Source organism: Mesocricetus auratus, unplaced genomic scaffold (genome assembly GCF_017639785.1).
Source record: "Mesocricetus auratus isolate SY011 unplaced genomic scaffold, BCM_Maur_2.0 Super-Scaffold_6730, whole genome shotgun sequence".
Classification (NCBI taxonomy): Eukaryota; Metazoa; Chordata; class Mammalia; order Rodentia; family Cricetidae; genus Mesocricetus; species Mesocricetus auratus.
The window spans coordinates 86045204-86064016 of record NW_024429184.1 but is presented as its reverse complement, the minus strand read 5'-3'; the positions used below and the strand labels follow the sequence as shown (position 1 = coordinate 86064016).

The window sequence follows — 18813 nt, the reverse complement described above, 5'->3', positions numbered from 1 at the left end:
AAGTGCGGCTATTTGAGAAAACTGGATAGTTCCTAAGTTCACCTTGTGGAATTATGTTGAAACTAATAGAGAAGCCAGTTAGAACCAGGCACCTGTGTATTCTCCAAGAAACTGAAGGAGTTTGGACTTCTTCAAACTTAAGAACAGTTTGGTTTCTAGTTCCAAGATTAGATAAACTATCTGTAGGACTGGAGGGTACTCAAAAAGTCCCAGCTATACCCCATTAGGACAGAACTTTCAAATTGTCTGTGGATTTCAGCTGTGTCTGTGTGACTGAGAGCAGTGGTCTTCACCTCTCTAGGCTTCGTCTTCAGCATCCCCTTCTGTAGAGGGAAGCAAGTAGAAACCTCTGCGAGGCTGTTGTGACATTTCCAAAGGCAGTGTAGGTGTAAGCCCTTAACACAATGTCTGACTTAGAAGAGGCTTAGACGTATTAGCAGCCTCGCCTGTGATTGAAGGGCGTGAGGACAGATTTGGAGAGAGCAGAAATGCTCTGGGGAGAGGAAGGAAGGCTCTCCCGCAGTTTGCCTGAGGCTGGCCCTCCGGGAAAGACTGGAATCTCCCGTAGAGAGTGAATCAACAGCGACTTCCTGGAAAGGACAGCAAACAGTTTGGGAACCTGCGGTCCCTTGAGTGAGCACACTTTGAGAGACTTAAGAATTCAAAGTTGTTGCAAAGTGACTCCGGCCATTCTAAGATGGGTCAATTATGTTGCTATCAGTAAAATACAAATGTCTGTCTCCTTTCTGAATCCTTGAGACGGGAAGGGAATTGTGTTTCTTTGACCTGTTTTGTAAAAACACTCGTCGATAGTCTCATGTGACTTAGGCAAGCCTCAAAGGCACTGAGTCTCAGAGGAAGACTTCAACTCCTGGTCCACCTGCTTCCCCACCAGAGTGCCGCAATTCTATAGGCACACCACTATGCCTAGCTTCTCAGTTTTAATATATTTAACTTTTAAATTTTTTTAACAAAACTATACACAAGTTTTGCTGAGTTATAATTTACCATGCCTGAAGCCAAAGTGAGTTATGACGTTGGGTCTTGAACTAGACTAGATGGTGATATACTGCTTTAAAATGTATTACAAAATAACTCTCCAAAATATTTTCTACTAGAAAATAAAAAAAGCAAGATTGATTCTAGAGATGTGCTTTGAGAATAATGATACATTATGCTGTACTTCAGACAACCCATGCAGAGTGGTAGGACATCATCCTAGAGACAGCAAGAATAGCTTGTTCCCACCAATATGAGTTAATCAGTTTTAATACTGTGGTGAAGGTGTGTTTTTTTTTTTACCTTAAAAAAAAAACAACAACAACAAAAACCTTGCTATTGTTCTATTGTGTGCAATATCTTCCATTCTGCTTCATATTTGTATGTGTGTTTTCTCCATGTCACCAAAATATTATAGTAGACCATCTTAGTGACCAGCTTCAAATCATATCAGCTCATTCTAGGTCTTCGGATGCTGTGGGCTCCAGCTCTTGCCATTATAAATTCTGCTAAGTTGAAAATGTGGACACACAAACCCTCGGACTTAACGCTGCTTTGCAAAGCTGCCTCCTGCACTGTGTCTTTTTAAGGAGTTTGAACTATATTGTCAGCTTTGGAAGCCTTAGTCATTTTCCATCCTAACACAGTTGGTGAAGGATGCCCTGCTCCCCTGGCATCTCTAGTGGTGACTGATATTTCTGCCAAAATGAAAATCCTTTCTAATTGGATCATTTTAAAAGATTTGATTGTTTGACTTGTGTTCATGTGGGACCACAGTCAGGGGAGTGCTTCTTCAGGTGTCCCTTGGTTGTCCCCACTTACTGAATGATGTGCTTTCGTCTGTCCCTTTCCATACTGACAATTTGTACAATTTGTAGCCCCCCGCTTTTTTTTTTTTTTTTTTTTTTTTTGGTTTTTTTGAGACAGGGTTTCTCTGTATTGTTTTGGAGACTGTCCTGGAACTTGCTCTGTAGACCAAGCTGGCCTCGAACTCACAGAGATCCGCCTGCCTCTGCCTCCCGAGTGCTGGGATTAAAGGCGTGCACCACCACTGCCTGGCACAACTTGTAGCCCTTTAAATCTGTTTCTATCACTCGCTCAAACCAGCCCTTCAAAATTGTATTCCCATTTATCTTTTTGCCTTTAATTTTGTTCATGGTTTTTAAGTATATGAAATTTGAGTTATTCTGATGAATACATAAAAGCTTTAAATCATAATCTTTCTTTTTTCTACTTTCTGGAGTACATGAAGACCTGAATGTTTGTTGTGTGGCACAGCCACACTCAGACACATGAAGATGGCAAAGCCTTTCCCAGGTCAGGCTCGGAGAAATGGCCATGCCTTCTGCCCACCGGTGTGCTGATCTTGACAGTATGCCCACAAACTAGCAACTGTCTCTTCCTCCTTAAGGATGACTGAAACCTGAGACATCTCTCCTGTAGAGACCTGCTACCTAGACTAGCTAACCCTCCTCCTTGTGCTGTACATAATAAACTACCTAGTTTCCAGGCTGTATAGTAGGCACCCTCCATCAGAGCCCTCACCCCCACCCCACTTTCCTACGTGTGTCTGTCATTTTGTCTGCCATTTCTTTCCTACATCACCCCGGCAGGCTCCCAGAATGTGGCACACACATCACCTCTTGTTGGTTTTCTGTGTCTCTTACATCACCAGGTTCTATGGTCTGATATATAGAGAGAGATGATCTTCACCGAGAGGCGGGGGCCACTGGGTATCAGCCAATCAGAACATCAGAGGACAGCGTGGGTGAACATCCTTAGAAGTTCCCACAGGCACCCAAGAAAAGAGGCTTCCTTTAGAAGAAAGATTTCTGTAATTGAACTTGATATACAAAAGAGGACTCTCTTGTAAGTTTCACACAGAGCACACTTGTCACTATTAGATTTTAAGTGAGTCCCATTGAGTACATCCAACAATCGTTAGTTAAACCTCTACTATGACCAGAAAAGGAGGTTCTCTCTGTCTTCCTCGTTCCCCTTTCCTATTTCCCACTTCTCTTTCTCTCTGTCTCTGTGTCTCTCCAACAATGTCAACCAGTGCCACTGAACTTTTAGCAGAATCCACCTAAGTATTCCTGCTGGCTCCTCTATGTCACATCCTAGTATCTCCTCTTCACTTAATGAAATTGTCACTATGCCTTGGGTAGATAGGTTCCTTGTCTCTACACTTTTTCTTCGTATGACACAGATTACATCTTCAATGTTTTGAATCACTTATTTAAGAAGCTAACAGTGTTGGTTGGTGCTGCCCTTTGCAGAAGAGCTCTCTCTCTCTCTCTCTCTCTCTCTCTCTCTCTCTCTCTCTCTCTCTCTCTCTGTGTGTGTGTGTGTGTGTGTGTGTGTGTGTGTGTATACTTTGGATTGTGTTTAGTATAGTAATAATATTGGAAAAATTATCTCAAAATTTATATCCTACTTTTCCTTTTGCTTTACAGTAATTTACATCACTACAAGAGCTATTAGACAGAACACATTCTTTCTGAAAGATTATTTATTTAATTGAAGTTACTAGAACTTGGAGCTCAAATGAGGAATTCAGATTTCATTTTCTCCAAAATAATACAGAATGGCACCACTGTTGTATTATGTAAGCATGTGATAGCACTCAGTTAATTATTGCCTTCAAGGAAGACTATTGGATTGCAGAAAGCCCAGACAGAGTAGTGGGTATGGACGAGTTAGGACTCACTCCCAAGGATCTAACATCTGGAGTTGATGTTTGTCGAGACATTTGGCCAAGGGTCATTTAACTCTGGATAGACAACTAAAGCAATGCCATATATCATCATGTAGAGCAAGAGGCGAGGAATTTGGGGGATCATCATGGCTCTATAACCTCAGAAATGAGCACCAATCATAAAGACCAGCAAGGCAGAGACTGTTCAAGAGATGAGCAGTGACTCCTCATAGACCTGAAAGAGCAACAAAGACCCATAAGTTTGAAGTGATCAAACTAACAGATATTAACCAGGTTAGGGTTTGGGGCACTATGTAGAGGACTGACTCAAAATAAAAATTCTGGAGGCCCCTGGTTAAACAATAATGCTAGATTGCCCCAGGACTTAGGTGTGTAGACTACAAGCCTTTCTGAGTTCAATCTTGTGGCATAGTGTCATATTCCTCTAATGTGGGGGAGCAGATTCCTGCTGCGCCTGGGTTGCTTCCAGACCCAAAGCCTGTTCACTCACTATGGGCCAAGGGCAACCATGGTGCTGATCGCTGCCTTTCTCTGACCTTGCCTTGAAAGTCCCAATGCCACCATTCTCAGACTCTTTAAGTCATTGTTGGTGTGCTGGCAGGCAATCCAGCTCAGGGACACAATGTTTGCCTAGCAGGCCCTGTTCAATCCTCACTACCACAAGAACAAAACAACAATAACTCTTAAGCCTGCCATTCCTCTTTCCACATAGTAATTCAGACAATAAAGGAGAAAAGTTCAAAATAAAAGCAAATTTGACCACATGGCAGACATTATGAGGAAATCCGCAATAGTTACGTGTGGCTGGAAAATTTATGGGTGACTGCGTAGTTTTGTTTTGTTCTAAGATGCTATCTTTCTCAATGTCCAACTGTGTATATATTATGTGTATTATTAGAAAAAGTGCCATTAATTTAATAAGTAGGATTTCATCACTCTGAGATATCATAATTTATTTAACCTATTTCTTCAAGCTTTGAAACATGGGAAATTTGTATTTAAATAAGACCTCTTTATAATTAAAAACAAAACAAAACACTACATCATAGCCGAATACGGTGTACCTGGGAGGCAGAAGCAGTGGATCTACATGAATTTGAGGTCAGATTTCCATTCCTCTTTCAACAAAATAATTCAGACAGTAAAGGAGTAAAATTACAAATAGTTTGAGGCTAACCTGGTCTATATATCAAGTTCCAGGCTAGACAGTGCAGCAGAGAAACCCTGTTTCAACAAACCAGAAAGAAACAACAAACAAATGTTACCATGTCCAACTCTCTCTACAAGTGAAGATAATGAAGTCATTGGGACATTGATGAGTAAAAGGTTTCAACTCCATCAATAATGATGCATTTACCACTCTGAAATATTAAAACAGCATCCAAGTGAGAAATTAATGTATGTATTCCAAGTACACATTTTTAAAGAAGTAATGAGCATGAATTGACAGAGTAGTTACTGTTTGAAATGTTCTGGATGCATGCTGTAATATTTTGAGGAAATTGGAAACTACCTTCCCACTAACAGATTAGCCTTCTTTTAATTTAATCATTTCAAGCAATGGCCATTATTATGTTTTAGCTTTTTGCAAAACTGGGAAAATATTATCCCTATTCCAATAATTTGTGTTCCTCTGATTAGCAGTGAGGTTGACTTTTCTTGGTCACTATTTGTTACTTATTTTTCTTTTTTATATATCACCTGTCACTTCTCAAAGCCATTTTTGATGAAACATGGTTTTACTGAAGAATATTTTTTTCCAGCAGGAACTCTGCTTTGTATATTTTTTTAATACAAGGATTTTTATTGTGTAGAATTTCTATTTTATAGAAATGTTCCTTTATCTTTTCTAAAGTCATTTATTGGCTTTCTTTTTTCTCCCTTTTGATTAAAAGGTAACCAATATCACCCATTCATTCCCCCAGCTCCTGGCCAATATCACATTTCTTGATTTCTTTTTTCTCTCTATTTACCTGTCTTTTCTGGCATAGACGGCTTTGTTATATCTTACGTTTTTTGACTTTATGAAGAATTTTCACATCCTGTAGATGAACGTCCTTTTCTGTTGTCACTTTCTTCTACTCTCTTTGGCTTGAGTGTCTCTTTCAGATGAAGTTTCAAATTACTGCATCTATAGGTTTTATTTTTCAATTTTCTTTTGAAGTATGTTAGATTCACTGAGAAGAATTGAAAGTTATACAACATGAACCGTTTTAATAAATATGACATTCTCCATTAACCCAGAGATAAAGTATTTATCTATTGACACAAGGTCTTACTCATTAGATAGAATAGGCCAAACTCAACCTCAAAGAGATCTGCCTGTCTCTGATTTCTTAGTGATAAGAACAAAGTTATACACCATCATGACTAATTTTAAAATGTTTTAAAAATTCATTCTTTATTATTACTATTGGATGTGTGATTATGAGGTGGGCACATGTTTGAAGGTCAGAGAATAGTTTTGTTTTCTACTTCTACATTTATGTGGGTTTTGAGAATCAAACTCTGGTCACCAGACTTAGTGGACAGTATCTTCACTATCTGACTATCTTGCTAGCTCCATTAGAACAAGTTTCACTAATTGTTTTTCACATAAATGTAATAATTTTATTCATATAGCCCCTAGATAATTATAAAGCTGATTTTAGGTACCCATGACTTTAATACATGATGATGATGATATTTCAATACACTTGACTAAATGTTTACGGGGAAAGGAGATACTAAGTGAAAAGAAAAGAAAAGGATACTTGCATAAGCTAAACTTTAAAGAAGTTAATATCCTATGGGAAAAGAAACTTGAAATAAACTTGTTTGAAATCTAAATAGCTAAGTATTTTTAGTGTAGAAAACATTTCCTTAAGTCATCAAGAGCAAAAAGAGGAAGAGAAGGAAAAAGAGGATAAGGAAGGGGAGAATAAAAGGAGGGACAAAAAGATGAACTATCTGGAAGAGGGAAATCAAGGACACATTTGAAAAGGAACAATTTTAGTTACAAGGAAATACCAATCAAGGCCACAACGAACTATTACTGTTTTCCCCCATCATCTCATATCAAAAACTTTTTAAAACTCACATAAAAGTCAAAGGATATTTTGTACAAGCCCTCCCACATGATACTTATGATTATAAATTAAAACTTTAAAAATCCATTTTCAAGAATTCTAATTACAAATTGTCCCCAAAGCCGCACAAAGATCAATTTTGCATCATTATTTGCAGATTCACTGTTGGGTCAGCCGTTCATAAACTTCAAGAATGAGAAAAAGCTTGTCTATAAGAGAAGAGACATAGAGAAGCCAACACAGCTGGATCTTTCCGCGGAAGAGGAAGAGGAAGACAAGGATGCTTGACTCAGTGGTAGAGCTCTGAAATGTAGCACAACTGAGCGGAAGAGTGACAAGCTAGGTCCGGCTATTTAGCCATCTTTGCATTTGGAGATAATTACTGCTCTGAGTGCTAGTATCCCTTTATTACATCCCTCCATTAAATTTACTAGTACCTTATTTATGAAATTGCTCATGTCTATCTTAAAAAGAATGATAAAAAGCTTGAATTCATTTGGAGAAAAAAAATCACAATGCTCTATCCACATAAATGAATTTCATTTTATTGAGTTCTATCTCATTTTTGGCCTTTAAAATTTTTTCTCCTATTTGCTTGATTTTTTGGTTGTTGGTTTTTTTTGTGTGTGTGTGTGTGTTTTGTTTTTTTGTTTTGTTTTGTTTTTTCAGAAGAAGGACTCTGATGATCAAACAAATCAAACAAATGGAAAAAATAAAATAACAAACAAAACCATTTCCCGCAACCCTTTGCAACAAGTGACTAAGTTCAAACTCATGAATTATCAGTTTGTGGGAAGGTCTGGGAAGGTTTGGGTTGTTTTGTTTTGTTTTGTTTTTTACAGGAAACCAAGGCAACTAGAATGGATACGTGCTTTTCTTCCTCCCTCTTCTTGTCACTTCATCTGAATGGGAAGGGGGTGACTGATCTTAGATGACACAATAACCTGAAGGTGGTGATGTAGGAAGATAAAAAGTCCTGAGTCTTTCATGACACAGAGATACCTACTTCGTCCTTCTGATGAACTTTGAGGTTTTGTTTGTTATCCCTCAAAGTTTTATGTTATCTAAAATTTTGGTAGTCAGGACTTCATTGTTACAACTTAATTTTGATTCCCTTGGGTAATCCATTAACTCGGCATCTTTGTATAAAATTATTAACTGACTGTAACTCTACTGACCAAACTACTTTCTACCCAATATTCTATGTATTTTGCATATAGCAATTACCTTAGAGAATTAAAAACAGCCTAGATTTAAAAAATTCCATGGAAATCTACCTGTATTTAAAGGTTACCTGGTTTTTGTCCAGGTTCCTGGCAGTTGCTTCAAAACCTGTGGGGTTTCCTGAAAGATAAGAGAGTCTTTCTTATGCTGATAAGGTCACTTGCAGTGGTCCCCAGGTAGCTTCAGGGGGTATCAGAGAGTCAGACCACTAGATCAGAGGCCTGACCTCCAGAAAGGAGAGAATTGGAGACCGAGTTCAACCACAGAGTCAATGATTAGTGAATCACACCTGTGGAATGAAACCCCAAGAGAAAGCAGAGTTCAGTGGATCTACTGGTCAACTGAGCTGTGCCAAGACAGGGTGAGATAAGTCCTTGCTCTCTGGGAGCTCTTGCTCCCTCCCAGGTATCATTTGTGATGTAAAGCAATCGTGTGTAGGTAGCTCTCTCCTGATTAAGTCATCCTGTTGAAGTATTTGACCAAGAAGAGTGAGTCAAGGGAAACTCACAAATTGGTAAACAGTTTGTCAGAAGTGTGGTGAGTAGTCTAGGATGACCCGCTTCTTCAGAGAATCCAGCTTCTAGTTTATAAAGTTTAAACCCAAGTAGTTAGCCACAGCCGTACACAGCTGATGTGTGGATAGGGTACAAATTAGTAAGCTATTACTAATGAGTGTGTGTGTGTGTGTGAGAGAGAGAGAGAGAGAGAGAGAGAGAGAGAGAGAGAGAGAGAGAGAGAGAGAGAGAGAGAAGGGAGAAAAGGGCAAGACAGGAGGGGAGATCAAAGAGTGAATTTAGCTTGCATAGTTCTTGCAAACTCATCTTGGCTTCTACAATTTTTGTTTTTTAAGTCACTTGTTTAATGATAGACCATGTGACCCCATTGGAGATGGTCATCTATTAAGGATATATCTTATAAAAATTTGACCCTTCCCAAATTCTTAGTTTCATTTGCTTGACTATAATGTTCACTTTCATTGGGAGTAAAATTGTTATAAAGTAATGTTTTACATAGTGTGTGTTGACACTTGCATGTACATGTATGTGTAACGTGTTTTAATTATTTGCCTAAAGAAGTGATTCTCAAACAGGCAACTGTGTTCCACAAGTGACATTTGGTATGGATGTTAAGCAGTACAGGCAGGAATTACTGTGTTTCCAGGCTATTGTAGTGGGGAATGGTTAACAAAGCTGCTAAACAGAAAGGCCATCCACAACAAAATTTCTGTGGCCCCAAGAGGCAATCAATCAAAAAATGATAAACCCTGCATGAAGGCTACCTCAGGCCTACGAGACCAGCAGGAACTCAAGCCTGGTCCTTATGAATCTGAAAGCTGATGTTAGGATAATCTCATTGTAAGTGTTTTAAATTTTACTTCTTTTGGAGAACCTTTTAACTTTATAACAGAGTATCCTGTGACATATCTTACCTGTCAATAATGTTTCTTTCAGTTTCTACAGTCCATGTGTAGGATCCATTTGCTAACTTTTGAAATTTGTCTTACAAACTATGAAATGTCCAGGGTTTATGTTGTTTTTGCCCCCAAGGTTCCCATCACTTTCATGTTATTCACTCAGTTGTTAGTGAGAATAAGTGTGCTTTGCCATAAGACAGTCACAAGTTTGATAAAATTATTACAATAACTTTAGTTTTATAAGTAATACAGGAAACTATAAGTACCACTGTATCTATGAGACATCACCAGCCTTCCTTTTGCTTTTGTGTTTTTCTCTGTAGCAAGTAGTTTACTTCCAAATTGGAAGTCCCTCCTGGTAAATGGCATCCCTACTTTACATGGTAAGTAGGTAGCATTTTGTGAGAGTGGTGAGGTTTGTATGATATTAAAATATGCTGTTCTGTCTTGCATCAATTTTTAAGAAAAAGCAAGGTAGCACTTCTAAAAGTGCATTGTGTAAAAGCAAAACCAAGGAAACAGTAGGACAACACTATCTTTTTACACAATTTAAACTGAGCTCTTAGGAGAGAGGGAGCTCTATTCCAAAAAATTGGTCATGGCATTGCTTTTTGTCCCACCATCAAGGATTTATATCAGAGCCCCCAGGAAGAAAGATGATAACTACAAATACAAATCAACTTTACAGCAAGCAGATATTTATGGGGAGTCATGACTGGTCCTCTATGGGGAACTGTGTCTGACATTGAAAGGAGCAGACCAGGGAATAGTGTATTGTAGTAGAAGAAGCTGGTCATGCAGGTTGACCATGGTTGTCACATTAGCCCAGACCTGGAAGACATGATAAAGGTTGAGAAACACAAGTCCAGACCCAGGAGCAGGGGACACAGAGACAGGCAGATTCCACATGTGCAAGCACAGGTGGCTCCACTGGGTATGCGACCCTAGAAATTGCTAAGGATGCTTGGGATCCCTCTAGTCACTCAAGAGGATGACAAACAGAGAAAGTCACAGAACAGGCTATCATCGCGAAAACACATCGAAGTCACAGGGGTTTCTTTCGATGTAAGCTTCTGTTCTCTTGAGTCCAGTCAATTCAATCTCAAGTGAGTCACTTTGTGCCTACAAGGACTCAAAGAAAGTGTTCCTTCTATGCAGACCTGTGAGATGTCAACAATTCCAGAGTTATTTCAAGGGATTACAAAAACCTGGCCATTTGTTGTATGGCTGATCATTTTCCCCCTTCACAAGGCCAAATGTTTTCTCGTTAGATTACACATTTTTAAGTTGAGTTTTTGTTGACATACAGGAACTGATTGCAGGGCTCCCAGCTGAAAGACACCACAGAAGGACATAATCCTAAATCGAACTTGAGCAAAGCCTGTGTGCTAGAAGTGGTGTATGATTTCTGGCAGCTGTAAGCCTTCTTGCACATCCTTGGACACTGCCCTCATAGTCCTTGCCATGCTATATGTGGTTCCCATCTCCTCTCTTAGCCTTGCAAAGTAGCATATTGAGGACAGATTCCAGAACCGAACATCCTCTCAGGCCATTCCCTAATGTCCTCTTTAGGTGAGGAATACAAACTGTTTACAGCTTACATGATCTAGCACATTCTGATGCTCCCACCATATGTCTGTGTTGGCTGTACTTATATGAGAACAGCATTTCTCTCTATCACAGTCAGAAAAAAAAGTCAAATCACTTTCTATAGTACAAATCCCCAAATCAATTGATGACCTTCCTTCCTCTTTTTTGCCACTGATGTTGCCACCAATGCTTTAAAGTAGTGTGTGTGTGTGTGTGTGTGTGTGTGTGTGTGTGTGTGTGTGTGTGTAGGCACATGTATGGAGGTATCCTAGGAGGCCAGAAGAGGATGTCAGAACTTCTGTAGCCAGAATGCTGAAAATTCCACTTAGTTCTTCTACAACCCAGAGCAGCAAGTGTCACTGGCTAAGGAGAGATCTTTTCATCCTTGCCAATGCTTTTTTCTTAATTAAGTAAAAGAATGTTTATCGAACTTCTCAGTGAAACTTGAACAGCAGTGGAACTGACGTTGATGGCTGTCATTATTGAATCTATCTCATTATTGAATCTATCTGTACAAAAGGTTAAAGATGGCTGCGGAATAAGTGCTTTACGGGACTATCCTAACATGAACCCCTGTTTTACTACATACCTAATTTACTCAATCCGGCTGGATTTAGCTGTCTACCATTTCTCCAAAGCTCATCACAACTGGGAGAGTTTGAGTTACTATGGTTACGTAGCATGGGCTGTTACATAACCAGAACCAGCAGAATTTATTGTAAGTGAGGATTTGCTAGAGTGGGTCACAACAATTACTGTCTAGGTAATCCAATCATGGCCATCTGAATTCTAGAGATACTGGGAACACAGCTGCTGCTCTGCCAAAGAAGCTGCGTGCCCAGCCCTCTCAGGCTGGTGCTGAAGGAAGCTCCCTGGAAAGTTGTTGGTTTCCATCCCGTGTTAGAATGCCAAATTCCTAAATACTTGTTATTGTTCCACATTTCTGATATTTTGTGGGTGGGGCCATATGAGTTATGGAATACTTTTGAAAATCAAAGAAAAACTGTGGGGTTCGTTTTCTCCATCTACCTTTTACACGGGTTCCTGGGAGTGATCTCAGGTCTTACAGAGTCTCAGTTAGGGTTATTATTGCTGAGATGAGTCACCATGACTAAAGCAACTTGGGAAGGAAATGGTTTATTTCACCTTACAGTTCCAGATCATAGTTCATCATTGAAGGAAGTCAGGGCAAGAACTCAAACAGGGCAGGATCCTGGAGGCAGGAGCTGATGCAGAGAACATGGAGACATGCTGCTTACTGACTTGTTACCCATGGCTTTCTCAGACTACTTTTCTTTATAGAACCCAGGACATCTAGCCCAGGGATGGTACCCCCTACAATGGATTGCCCACTCTCATAAATCACTAATTAAGAAAATATCCTGCCGGGCATAGGTGGCGCATGCCTTTAATCCCAGCACTCGGGAGGCAGAGGCAGGCGGATCTCTGTGAGTTCGAGGTCATCCTGGTCTATAGAGAGAATTCCAGGATAGCCTCCAAAACAATACAGAGAAACCCTGTCTCGAAAAACCAAAAAAAAAAAAAAAAAAAAGAAAAGAAAAGAAAAGAAAATATCCTACAGGTCTGTCTAGAGCCCAGTCTCATGGAGGCATCTTCTCAACTAGGGTTCCGTTCTCTCAGATGACCATAGCTTGTGTCAAGCTGATATAAAACTGTCCTGCACACATGGCAAGCATTTTAACTTCTGAGCCATCTCATCAGCCCAGCAGCTGTGTTCTGGTGGTAGCAAATGAAGGCAGTGTTGAGAGAAACACTGGGGTAGACACTCACCAGCAAGAAGCGAGGATGGACAAGTGAACAGCCCTGAATTTCCCTTAAACCGCTTCCTATCTTACCTGCGATCCAAAGATGCATTCCCCACCTTGGCTATTCCTTCCTGGAAATTCCTTCACAGACCCACCCAGAGGTACATCTCCTCGTTGATTCCAAACCCTGCCAGATCGGCAGTCAAGGTGAACCATTGACGATGCCTTCCTGCTGCCCCTCATTTCTACCTCCTCGTCTTGAAGAGCTGCCTTAAAGTCCTTTCACGTGAGAACTATCTCATCATTGCAGGCTTCCCCCAGCTGTCCTTTTTCTGAACTCCAACTCACCCAGTGTGGCTCTGAACAGGTCTCTAATTGCTCCATGCTACACTTGTGTTGTCTCCCCAAGTAGATCATTAGCTGCCTGGTGTCTGTCCCCTCCAAATCCTAACACAGGGTTGGACTATTTTCTTTCCCAATAAATACTTGCCAATTGGCGGGTTGATTCGGGAGACATAGTGCACAGTCGGGATGGGGCAATGTAGATTTCATGTAAACATATGTGTTTCTTTTAAAAATGGATGTTTGAGTTCTTGGCCCCAGACTTAGTGGCTTGTTGCACCAAACCTCTGGTTTCAGAGTGTTCCTGTTTATCTGGCTTTCCTGGGAGTAACTTTGAGAAGACAGATTATAGTGTTCGCCTAACCCCCTCCACAGCCTATTGATTTTATATGTCATCAACATATATTGTATGTCTACACCATTACCAGGAGAAGCAGGAGGTGCCTGTAGTTATGCCCCCGCCTCAGCCCGCCATCTCATGCTGTGCCCTATGGGAAGCCACTGATTCTTACACTTGGAGCTGGGACAATGCAACTTAATCAGACTGACAGGAAACAGGCAGCAATTACAGTGCGCCGCTACATCTGCTGGGTTCCACTTCACTGAGGGAAGAGTTATCTCAATTTTAATGTACATCCCTTTTTCATGTTTCATTTAACCTCTGCTGTATTATTAAACACATCAAAATATAATGACACTCGTTAAAGAAGAAAAAGAGGACAGTTGGGATATTTTGGATGGTGTGGCCTATATTTGTAACTTAATTGTATCATTTTTGCTTCTCTTCAACATCTCTCCCTTGTGAATAACTAATTCAGTATATAGGTATTTAAATAGCAAGTTGGGGACTGGCTGTTTAAACACCTACATCAACACCGAGTTCAGTGACAATAAAATGTCCCTCAGTCATTTGTCTGTTTTCACCGAGAGCCTTTCTCTTTTCAAAAACATGTTTTTGCAGTGTGTCAAAATAGCTAGTTTAGCCATTACTGCAGTGCACAGACTGCACGAGAAGCAGCTCAATGAAATCCCCCAGGAATGTATTAGTGACATGACTGGGGAAAAGCTCTGGAACTCAAACTAGCAGGTGTCTCGCCCGCTGGCCCGGCCCAGAGCAGCCGGAGCCCATCAACTGGCCGATCCCAATGACCTGAAATGCAGGAACTATTAAACCTTTCATTTCTGCAAGATGGATGTGTTGACACACCAGGCTGAGCCTCTCATCTGCAGCTTTGTTTGGGGCTTTTTGCTTTTCTCCTTTCTACTCTGATGACCTGACCCTAGGTCTTTCTTTGAGCCCCAGTTTTATATTTGTATCTGATTTATTTAGTAAACCTCCTTAAATACTGAATGTCCATCAGAAATTAACCATGATCTACAAATCCAGGCTCCCCAGATTTCCATAGAATAATGGGAGCATGATCTTGAACTGTCTCTTGACTTCTTGAGTGTTTGACGAAGGAAGTGCCAGATGGGGGTTGGGCAGGAGGAGGATGTGTGCCAAGGAAGTGGAGGACACCAATAGAAAAGACATGTTTGTATCTGAAGAGCTTTTCAGGCAAGACCAAAAGTAAAAAGATCTACCCAATTTTAAAAGTAATTCTAGAATTATGTTAAATTAATTAATCATTTCTAGATTTAAAAAGAATTAAATTCTAGAATTAAAAAGAATAATCATCTACAGTATTGTAGGCATATCCACCATCAATAGCAAACATGGCCTGCTGGGAGCCAGGTTGATGAAAAGCACTACAACAGAGAGACTGTGTTTTCAAGAAGTGAACAACCTACTCATGAAATCCAAACAAACAGAAAAAAGATAAGCCAGAGACAAGCAGGCTGCCACCAGAAGGTGGAATTCATTGCAAGGTGACTCCATGGTGTATTATGTTTATAGTCGGTGAACAAGAAAGAAAGGAGGCCCCTAGGTATCCCTTTAAGGCAACAGCAGCCTGATGCTATGCAGCAAGCACCTACATCAGCCTCCTAAATGCCGGTGATGGTGTCTATTCTGAGTGTTCTTTTATCCCATGAGTTTTGCCACAGGGCTGTCCATAGTTTAAATATTATTCTGAGCAAACGCCTCCACTAAAAGCAAATCTAATTAGCCCTGCTTTGCTCATGAGCTCACTACAGGATCGTGACAATCAACCTGGAAAGGACACAGTGTCACTGAGTGAGTAGGACAACAGCTTGAACAATGGTGGCAGCACAGCCTACAAATTCCCAGTCTAAACAAGTCACATGGCTGACTCTAAAAGTGCCTCAAAGTGTCTTCGTAACACCTCATCCAAAGGCTGAAAAACAGAAGAGAGGGACAGATGCCAGAACAGAATAAGGAAATGCTGTCCGGTCTCCCCATGCCTAGGGAACAGGGGAGGCAAACCTCAGGAACTAAAAATGAGAGAGTTTAATACCCATCCTCACTAATATCTTCTAATGAATTATTAATTGGTGGTTTGAAGAAACTTGGAAATGAAAATTTTAATATTGGGAATTAGCACAGGTTCATCTGAAATAAATAATGCTGACCCTTGAATAAGGTCTCAGATTGGAAGTTCCACTTACACATATGTTTAATGGTGTTTTTTTAAAGTGGGTATTTAAAAATATTTTTTGAAGACAACACAATTTGAAAAAACCCAGATATATCACATAGCCTGGAAATATTGAAAACATTAGTAAGAGTCAGGTCACAATAAACTATATATAGATAACAGTGTATTTTGTTGTGCACTATCAGAATATCTGCACAAAACTATTATGAAAAATTATAAAATATTCACAACCTATGAATGTAGGACAGACTACATACTGGACCTGGAAACAGCAAAGAAAGTGAAAACAAATGGGAGGATGAAATATTAATCCATAACAGCCTAAAATCAACTCTAGTGAGCACTGTGCCCCTGCAACAAGTGTCCTCCTGCTGGCATTGCTGTGAGCTCTGACATTGGAATGATCCCTAATCATCACCAAGTGAATAATTTGTCTCTCCAGTAAATTGCACATCACAGTAAAGAGCAATCTCTTACGCTTCTCACACTTTAACTCTGTAATGCATCCAAATCTGAAATGTGTGGTACTCACCTGCGTAAGTTACTGATAAGGTTGGTGGTTCACAGCTGGCTATTGTCAATTAAATTAGGGGATGGTCAAAAGTGGCAGGTAGGTTTGTGAGTGTGTGGGTCAGCCTGGTTTCCCCCTGTATAGTTCAAGGTCAATTCTAACACCCAAATTCTAGCTTTTAAAAATATTTACTTATTCTTTCATTTGTGGTGTGTGTGTGTGTGTGTGTGTGTGTCTTGTGCATGTATATGCATGTGAGTGGGTGTCTGTGTCTGTGTATACCTTAACTGTGTAGGTGCACTCCAAGGCAAGAAGAAGGTTGGAACCCTGGGTTTGGAGTTACAGGCAATCAGTTGTGTGCTGCCCAATATGAACTGGGAACTGAAGACAGGTCTGCTGGAGGAGCCACATGTACTCACTGCAGATTCCAGCCCCTTGATGCTGTCCTATCTCAATCAAGCACACTCTGTTGGCACCTTAATAAAGACCCAACTAGACTCCCTTTATATAGGTGACAATGGTGTGACTGGGACAATATATGAGGCCACAGGCAGTGGGCTCAAGATCTAACACTAACGCACAAACTGACTTAGTAGAGTCCATTCTGTATGGAGAGATACCTTGCCTAGTTGAGACACAGGGGTATGTGGGGTGGAGATGTTCCCTGGTCCTGCCTCAATGAGATGATGGTACAGACTTAGTACTGACTTCCTAGGGGAGGCCGTACCCTCTCCATGGAGCAGAATGGGGGAGGGGATAGTGGGGGGAGCAGGAGGAGAGGAGGGAGGGGGAACTGGGATTGGAATGTTAAAAATAAATGAATAAAAAAGGGAAAATTTTTTGATTAAAAAAATGTTACCCCACATCTGATAGAGGACTAATCTCCAAAATTTACAAATAACTCAAGAAGCTAGTTTTCAAAACATCAAATAATCCAATTAAAAAGTGGGGTACAGAACTAAATAGAGAATTCCCAATAGAGGAGTCTAAAATAACTGATAGACACTTGAGAAAGTGCTCAACATCCTTAGCCATCAGGGAAATGCAAATCAAAACAACTCTGAGATAACATCTCACTCCTGTCAGAATGGCTAAAATCAAAACCACTAATGACAGTTTATGCTAGAGAGGATGTGGAGAAAGGGGAACACTCATCCATTGCTGGTGGGCGTGTCAACTTGTACAGCCACTTTGGAAATCAGTATGGAGTTTCCTCAGGAAAATGGAAATCAGTCTACCACAACACCCAGCAATTCCACTCTTAGGCATATACCCAAAAGATGCACATTCATACAGAAAGGACATCTGCTCAACCATGTTCATAGCAGCATTATTTGTAATAGCCAGAACCTGGAAGCAACCTAGATGCCCGTCAACTGAAGAGTGGATAGAGAAAATGTGGTACATTTACACAATGGAGTACTACTCAGCGGAAAAAAACAATGAAATCTTGAAATTTGCAGGCAAATGGATGACACTAGAAGAAACCATCCTGAGTGAGGTAACCCAGTCGCAAAAAGACAAACATGGTATGTACTCACTCATATATGGATTTTAGACTTGGGTCAGGGGATTGCCAGCCTACAATCCCACCACCAGAGAGTGGAGGGCGGGAGGGGGGGGGGAACCTAAGAGAGATATGCATGGTAACCCTGAGAAGGGGAATAGGATATCTCCTAAAGGGATTGGGAGCATGAGGGAAGGGGAGGAGAAAGGGAGATGGGAGAAAGAGAGGGGGAGAAGAGGAGGAGAGAGGAAGACATGGGGGAGCAGGAGGGTTGAGTCAGGACAAGAATGGAGGAGAGCAGGATGAGAGATACCATAATAGGAGGAGCCATTGTGGGTTCAACACTGGCTTGTACTGGAGTTTTGTCTCCCAAATCATCAGTGTTCACATGGTAGAAAGCCAAACGCAAAAGGGAACACTTTTAACTGAAATGACAAGTAACTATGCCATATATTTTATTGGTTTTGTTTGTTTTCTTGCTTACCTTATAGACCTCAGGGAGGGAAAAAAAGAAAGGAAAAGAAAAAACAAGGCCATAAACAGAGCAAGTCAGTCAAACATTCACAGCTTTTGGTTCCTTGAGACAGAATCTTATTATATAGCCCAGACTGACCTTGAACACACAATCCTGCTGCCTCTGTCATCTGAGTGATCAGATCTCAGGTTACATCGAACGCCCAACTTCCCAGACTTATTTTTATGTCTGCAGAGGATATTGTCTAAGAATGCCGTGCTTCTTACTTAGTTTACTAAAGATGAACAAGCCATGCCCTAGCGATGACACTCACATGCAATCTAACCCAAGGAGACACATATCATCACAGCCTTTTCCAAAGGTTACATGAAAAAATGTCTTCAGCAGGAATTCATACAGTGGTCATTTAGCTCTTAGCGATCCAGGAGTTTAGAAGGTTACGTGACAGTGCTCTGATGCTGGGGCTGGAAGTGTGTCAACGGTTAAGAATGCTTGCTGCTCTTGGAGAGTTGAGTTCCCAGAATTTACAGGCTCACAACTGCCTGTAACTGTAGCTTCAGGGGATCTGACATCCTCTCCTCACCTACATGGGTACCCTCACACATAAGATATATACTCATACAGAGAGACGCATATGTAT

The 18813-nt window shown here is 40.6% G+C and overlaps 1 long non-coding RNA gene across 2 annotated transcripts; it reads right to left on the bottom strand.

Annotated features, from left to right (window-relative positions):
- Positions 1-3499: 3499 nt before the first annotated feature.
- On the bottom strand, positions 3500-13008 carry LOC110341737. 2 transcript variants are annotated; one of them, XR_005875854.1, is made up of 4 exons: positions 12871-13008; positions 5692-5895; positions 4896-4942; positions 3500-3932 (listed from the first exon to the last, which is right to left on the bottom strand). It is a non-coding gene; the product is annotated as an uncharacterized LOC110341737 (long non-coding RNA). The 2 variants fall into 2 exon arrangements; XR_005875855.1 differs by having other exon boundaries at positions 5730-5895.
- Positions 13009-18813: the final 5805 nt, after the last annotated feature.